This window comes from Anomalospiza imberbis, chromosome 3 (assembly GCF_031753505.1).
Source record: "Anomalospiza imberbis isolate Cuckoo-Finch-1a 21T00152 chromosome 3, ASM3175350v1, whole genome shotgun sequence".
Lineage (NCBI taxonomy): Eukaryota > Metazoa > Chordata > Aves > Passeriformes > Viduidae > Anomalospiza > Anomalospiza imberbis.
Window position 1 is genome coordinate 59,502,016 of NC_089683.1, and position 8,145 is coordinate 59,510,160.

Sequence of the window (8,145 nt, forward strand, 5' to 3'; positions counted from 1 at the left end):
TATTTTCATATTGGCTGAATGCCTGGTTATGCTAATTCTATGTCAAATAGTTCAGACACAGCCTACGAACTATTAGTTTTAAATACTGTTTTGATGATCACATGGACTCTGCAAAAATATCCTTAAAATGGTTGTAAGCTTATCTGTATGAGTCCAGCTGCCATGGTCTCCCAAGGAGTGCCTGAAACACTGTATTACCTGAGGAAAAAGCATGTAAACAGTCCCAGGATCCCACTCTTCCTACATGCTGTTCTCATCTTGGCTTTTCTGAAACCCCCAGTGGCCTTGGCCACCAAAGACACTTAAACACAGGGCATGGCCTATATCAGATTCAAACTCTGTTCTTAAAAGCAGTATAGATGTCATGACACTATACTAGATTAGAGTGACTTGAACCAAATCCCCAAAAATGTCTCAGGAGCTGTGAGAGCCCCCAGCCCATATCGCTGCTCTTTCTTGCACGCCCATCTCCAGCAGTGAGCAGCCTCAGAAACTGCCTGTGCCAGCTTGGTCAGCTGTAAACCATGTGTTCTGCATCAACGGGATCTCCCCACCCCCTGCCTGCTCGGAGGGCACTCCAGAAGGCACCTTGATCTCATTTAAATTCTTTGGATAATCCTCTTTTTTGTGGGAAGCTCCTTTGGACATCTCTAAGGTATACAGCACTCACCACACCAGAGACTTATGCTGCAGGAGACTTCTCCAGCCAGACTCAGGAAGGAAGGACTCTTCCTAGAAAAAAAAGCAAAAACCTTTTACAGTCTGCTTGAACCCTTTCTTTCTTATCCATTATCTTCCTTAGCTCCATGGATTTTTTTTTCCCTGTTGCCCAGGACCAGGATTGCTACTAAAATAGGACAGCAGAGAGAAACGGGACTACACATCTTGAAATATGATCTTTCCCCACAGCTCACAAGCATGTTCAAAGTCCTGCCTGTGAGATTTATACCTGTATCATTTTTATAGCTATCTAATTCTAGGCACTCAAGAAATTTGCTGTACAGTAAAAGAAGCCCAGCCCTAATTTTGCATTCACTACTGAGAAGTTTTATGAAATGTGCTTCCTCATAAATAAGTTAATATTTTGGGGCAAATATCATGCACAGATGCTTCAAAGATAGCAAGATGTCCACTAGCATGAAAAATAACAGCAATAGCAAGTTTCCTTCATGTATTTAATATGAATTCCTGTTTAAATTATGTGAAACCCTTACATTATGCAATATTCCTGGTAAATGCAACAAACTGGGATTAGGCAGGCTCATCCCCACCATCTGCCACTATCTCTTCAGCTCCTTCGTACTCTGAAATAAGTTTTAATGTTTCAGCCAGGATGAACCCTGATCCTGTTGAAGTAAGCAGGAGTTTTTCCACCGATTTCAGCCAAAATTAAGTAGGGCTGCCACTGACAGAAAAAACATGAAGAGTCCTGGACTCTCAGTCAACCGCTGCTTTACATAAAAGCAGAGACAAGCATCACTGGGGCATGGTTGTAAATGACAGAGGCAAAGAGTCTGACCTGAGTATGCCACAGGGAGAGACGAGGGAAGCTAATAATTGCATTTCCCTGTGACACACTGAATAATTCAAATTAGCAAATAACCTCCACTTCTCTGGTCATGAGTTACTGAAAGACTGACCACATTCCACTATAGTACACTGAAGAGTGCAAAAGAGTCTTTTGTTAAATCCCAGGGTTATGCCTCTTTAGTTCTTTATATTCTTTACTACTGCTCCACTACTGTGACAAAAGACTGTTTTCCTAATTTTTAAAAATTATTTTTCTGCTCTAGATTGGGCTCAGAGTTGGCACAAGAGGCCTGGTAGCAAAGCAGACCAGGGAATCCAAGTGTCAACCTTCACCCCTCATGCCATTAGCCCTCTGATAGCATTTCAATATGTGGAAGTGTACTAAAGTAGTAAAAAAAAGTTCTGTCCAAGTGTTTAGGTTTCAGAAGTTTTTGTCTTATGTTCTCGATATCTAAATTTCAAATCTTACTTTTTAAAGTGAAAAATTATATATTTCTTTATGAAGATCATGGTATTATTAGAACTGCTCCTACAAAAAACCTGGTTGGAAGGAGTACATTGTCTGAGTTGTGTCAAGTGTCTAATAGCAGGCAGTTAACCTGAACACACATGGAATTCAAATTAAAGCAGTAGAATAATTTGTTTATCTCTTCTTCCTGGTCCCAACATTTCCTTGAAAGAGTAACTATTTTAACTATTTTAAAGGTATTTCAAACCAAATTCTTTCTTAAACCCTTTTTATTGGAGGAAGCCACTACAACAAGTTCTGAGAAACATTATAACACACCATTGCAATACAACAACAGAATTGTGAGTTTATGTAATTTACCTCAGTAAAACAAATCTTCTTTTCTAGTCTCCTTTTAGTTATAATACTCTTGATCATATTATTAGCAGAGCTGCTAGCACTGCCTAGTCTCATTTCTCCCTCATTACTTGAGAAAGATCCTGTTTTCAGTAGGATAGGTCTTTTCTAAAATTGAACAATTTGTACTGAAATGTTCTATGCCAGAAGACTGTCTCAGCATGAATTGGTAATTATCATAAAGTAGTGTTGATGACAGTAATTTCAACCAATATTCTTCAGAAGGGAGATGGAAAAAGTTTATTTGCATTTTAAAATTTCAGTCATTTGGGTTTTTTTTTTTTGCTGTGAAGCCTGCCCAGAACCTTTTCTTTTCCAGGCTGAACAACTTCAGCTGTCTCAGCCTGTCTTCATAGGAGAGGTGCTCCAATTCTCTGATTAGCTTAGTGATCCTCCTCTGGACTCATTCCTACAGGTGCACATCTCTCTTATGCTGGGGACCCCAGCGTTGGATGAAGCACTCCAAATGGGATCTCATGAGAGCAAAGGGGGAGAATCACCTTCCTCAACCTGTTGGCCACACTGCTTTTGGTGCAGCCCAGGGCACATTTGTTCTTCTGGGCTGCAAGTTGTTGATGCATATAATCTCCAAATGTCATTAAATGAGTCAGTATTTATATTTAATATGGAATAAAAATGAGCTGAAATAAAGAGCCCCTTTTTTAAAAAGGGAAAACATTGTATATAAATATATTATATGTGCAGGAAGATACAAGTCTTAGAATATCCAATGAAAATTTCCAATTTTCTTTCAGAATTGTTTTTTGTCCAGTTGTACAGTTTTACATACTGGGATTCACATACACTCATAGTATTTTGAATGAATACAAGTGCTTTTATGAACACAGGGAACAGCTCCAAAACATGAACTTGATCCAATTCATAAATAGACTTTGAATGATCTTGAGAAATAAACAAGCATTTCGTAGAAAATTCTTCCATTAATTTTAAACAGTTAGGACACATATTTGTAAATTGGAAATCTGCAAGTTATAAATAGCAGACAGATTGATAAGGTCAGGAAGACATAATGTGGAGGGAAAAGTCCAAAAGTCAAGAGAAATTTGATACCAAAGTTACTTGTGGAATTTTCAAGAAGCCTTTTCAGAGAAAAAATATTATGTACTGCTCTCATAAATGTTATCATAAATAAATATTAATTTTTGTTCTGAGAAAAACTATGGAGCTTTTATCATTATAAAACAGCTCAGTGCAATGCTATAAATGACAAGAGTTTAATTATTCTTTTTATTCTCATCTCTTCCATTGGATGCCTCAGAGATTTTTCAATCCAGTAAATTAATGAAAATAAAGTGAGTCAACAAACATGCAATAACACAGCTTGGATTTACACATTTTGAAACTAAGTAGATTTATATGAGAAAATAGCTTCACAATAAATTCAATTAACAAGCCCATTCATGTTCTGTATTATTATTAAATGTAAGGCACTCTATCCATACTGTATGAAAGAGGAGTCTTGCATTATGCAAAACCCATACTTAGAAAACATTTCCATACAAAACTTTTTAGGCAATTCTACACATCGCTGACTGCTGGAACTGTGGGGTAAAAATTATAAAAACAGGTGTTAGGATGATTTGCAGTAGAATATTTTATTTCTAGGGCTGTCCCTAAACAAATCAGTACAACTATCTGCCCTTCATAAGAAAGGTGTAATCAAGGAACAGATGAGCTTTCATGTGTTATTATGTTTCAACAGGTATTTTTATTGAACTTTGGTGAAGGAAAGTATCTTGACATGAAAAATTAACTCAAATTTTAATTTTAAATTCAGAAGTTGAATCAAACCTTTTTCCATTTTTGATCATTATAGGTGCATTTTACCAATGACAGACTCTACTAGGCTTCATGTAAATTGTGAAGCTGGCCTGTTTGCTCTTAACACATACTGTGCTTTAACTCCCTTTGTTTCTATCAAAGACTGACAGTGTCATCTGATGAGTCAAGTGAAATGACATGCCACTTCAGACAGACTTAGCCTGCAGTGTTTCAACAAATTGAGAGCTGGACTATTCTGTGTGTTTCAGTGCCTCTCTTCTTCAACTCCCTTGAGGAGCATGGTGGGTTGAAACATCTCAGCACTCACTTCAACTGCTCTATTTCTCTCATGTGACTGAAAAATAAGTTAGAGAAAGAAAGCCAGGGCTGTTTCCTGAGTACCAGAGAAACTGAAAGATGCAATAACTTTATTTCTGATATACATAATTTACTATAAGTAGGATTTGTGCTAAACCCACTGTTCATGTCCAAAGGTGCATCAGAAAGACAGCAAGTCAAAACAAAATGTTTGAGTTTCCCACAGAAATTGGTCTAAGCACCATGTCATCAACCAGAGTAATATAAAAACTTTTGGTCTGGCAGGAAATATCACTGCCTTCCAACCTCACCACATGATGGGACATTGCAGTGTATTTTGGTCTAGTCCCTGAAGGGTCTGCAGTTCTTGGCATTTTGCCATTAGAACTAGGAAGGCAACATCTTCTGACATCAGAAGTCATCTTCCAATGGCTTAGTAGCTAATTGTGACAGCACTTACCCTACTCTGCAGTGTCCCTAAGCTAGGGATGCACACTCAGCACTGCTGCATCACTGCTGCCCTGTGCTATACACTCTGCTGTATGAAAAGGTCATGGTACACTTGTACCTGCCCAGTTCTGGTACACCACCATAGTCTGCAGAGCTCCACCAGTGGATATGAAGACTTTGTCAAACAGACCTCACAAATAATGGTCCTTGTCTGTGCTTGATTTCTTCTCTGCCTTTAAAAGGAACCCTACTGTGACAGCCCTGGGTGAATATCAGAATATTCAGAGTTCAGCTACATCTCTAACTCAAGACAATGCCATGAGAGTGAACCATCAGGTTTTTTTGTTGCCTTCAAATGGACAGGCACACAGACCACTATAGATTTCTGCATTCTGGGCTATAGCTTGATTCATGGCCTTTGTATGGATTTGATTTTCTTTTCCTTTATAAGTTTGAATTTCTATGAGAAAAACAACATATAGCCTTGTGCTGCAACACAGTCCTAAAGATTCAATCAATTTACACAAATTGAGGACAAATTCAGAAATTATGGTAAAATTGTAACAAACTGTCACATGGACCAACTCCCCACATTCTTTGGTGACATAATTCCACAGACTTAAGAAAAGACTGGCTTAAGTGAAGTATCAATGTCTTGATCATGTTCTTCCACTCAGAGCAAGCAAATGACTCACAGCAGTTAGCTTAACAAACAAAATCACGTTTTGCAGTCACGAATAATTAGTGATTAAGCTTTGGTGATACATTTTTTATCATCTTGATTCAAGGTATGGTTTGTGCCTGTAGAGCTTAGCCTGGCATTCGTTCATGTAGTGCCTCTCTCACAGATAATTTTTTAAATGTGTACATAGTAATTTGTTATTTATGCTGTGTGGTACTTAATTTACATTGTGTTATTTCTGCTCTCCGCTTCACTACATTGGGAAAAGATTAAGACTAGAAACACAAATACCAATGCAAACTGAGGCTAGAACAAACATTTCTGACATTTTCTCTTACAAGAGAGAGTCTCCTGATCAAAAATCATGATTCATATTGTGTGAATAAATTTACTCCTAAAGAATATTAGAACAAAGATTGTTTTGCTTGAGCAGATGTTCATGAGTAGTTTCTCTCTGTTCTCTCTTCACAGAATTTTAGCTAAAACGCTACTCTATGGAGGTGAAAATATTTTTGTTTTTATGGAACATGTGATATGTACTTCAAGACAATTTCAAGAGGTAAATTTAGATTTTCTTCATTTTAATATTTTTTAAGAGAATCCAATCTCTCCTACTTCTTACTTATCACTATTTTAGGGACATACAAATGAAATTTGAATATTTATGTATTGTTACTCGAAATTAGCTCTTCTCAGTTATTACTTCACAGTCATAATGAGGTGATAATGTGTCTTTGTATAATTCAAGAGCCAGCTGGATGATTCTTGTCCTTCCTGCAGTAGCCTGATGTTAATTCAGCCAATGATTTTTGATGTGAGGAGAGCTGTATTTGATGTTTGTTAATTTATTCTGTGTGACTTGCCTATTATGGCATAGTGAGTTTGGATAACTGCTACTTCAGAATTAATGTAGCGCATTCTTGTATCATTTGCTCCATCTAAATCATGTCTTACTAAATCCTATTTAAGTAATCATAATGATTTCCTTTTCATTAGACATATATATTCATATATATTACCCAACTGCTTTTTCTCTTTCTCTCCAATTTATGAAATCTCAAACTAATAAAGTCAGCAAACAGGAAGGTATGCAAACAAGGTTTCTAAAAACTGTAATTGTAATTAAAGGAAATAATGAAGTGTACCAGACATAGATGATCTGAAATGCAAAGGGAAAGGAGAAAAATAATGCTTCCTGACATCAGGGTAATTAAGCATATCGTAGCCCGAAGAGATGAAGACTGGAGTTAATAGCATACCATGGCTGTTCCTTCAGCTTTATGTTTTTACTAGCAGCCTCATTTTACCTTCTTGCCTCATAGTCAGTGAAGTCTTAATATGCTGATGTATTACTGATGGTGTCTCTGACATGAAGAACTTTTAAATAGGATGGAAGTGGTATAATGTGAGGAGACAACAAAATAAATTCTCTTGTCTGGTATATGTGCTTGAGTTGGGTTTAGAGATGGGATTTTTAAAATCTTTGCTCTATTACCAAGTAGGCTTTTTTTTTTTTTTTTTTCCCAGCCTGTGGTCTGAATTGGTGCTGTGAATTGGTCAGAAGAAGGAAATAAAAGGAAATGTCTAAACTGTGAGGTTTGAAAGAGTGTGAAATTCCTGCAGCAATTTTTAAATTTTATTCTTAGGATATTTGCCTGATTTTCTTAATTTATCTCTTTTATCTTTTCTCTCATCTTCTCTTTCTTTTTCAACTTTAAAGTTTCTTTTGCAAATGAAGGAGGATGATACAAAATTTAGGGGGAAAGAATGTTACATCAAAAATACTTTAAATTGCTTTTCTAGTGGTTTATAATGAAAAAGAAAACATTTCAAATTTTTAATGCCTTTGAGTGTTCATTTAAAAAAATATACTTTCTCTTTATTCTTCTATGTGACCATTGTATTCCTGGATTTGTGGACTCTGTAGTGGTCCTAATCCATGGCTGTCATTTTCTTTGATATCTATTTTCCTGAAATCCTCCTCAAAAGTTTCTTAGCTTTCAGATGGTGTATGGCAGGTGAATTGGTGGGGCAGAACTGCCAGAAACCTGATAGTGGAATTCTGAATACAAAGTTTAATAAGCATGGAAACACAAAGCTGTCAAGTGCAATATTTTACCAGAATTTGTAACATCTCATTTTAGTGCAGCAACATTATCACGTGTGTATCTTTTCCTTACATTCACCCTTCTATGCAAGACAAGTAAAAAAGTGAGGTTTTTAAAAGTGGTTTTGAACAGAAGAAGGTATCACATGTTCAAACTTTTGAAAAAGAAGCAAAATAACCATGGCTGCATCTATTTTACTAAATAAAATATAGCCAGGGATCACTCTTTGGCCTTGAAGCCAAGAGCCACAAACAGACCAACACTGAGCCTCCCATGGGTTCTACATATCACTCACCTAGGCCAAATATACTGTCATTTTTTGAGAGTAGTTTTGTCAATTTAGAGCTTCTGAGGTAAATGTGACTAACTTGTCATGATTTCTACCATGAACCTGGGACATGAGTTTCATT

The 8,145-nt window shown here is 36.7% G+C and overlaps 1 long non-coding RNA gene across 1 annotated transcript; it reads left to right on the forward strand.

Moving 5' to 3' along the window:
• Positions 1–5,485: 5,485 nt before the first annotated feature.
• LOC137469922 (uncharacterized) lies at positions 5,486–7,466 on the forward strand. The gene is made up of 3 exons (XR_010996792.1): positions 5,486–5,733; positions 6,099–6,186; positions 7,155–7,466. It is a non-coding gene; the product is annotated as an uncharacterized lncRNA (long non-coding RNA).
• Positions 7,467–8,145: the final 679 nt, after the last annotated feature.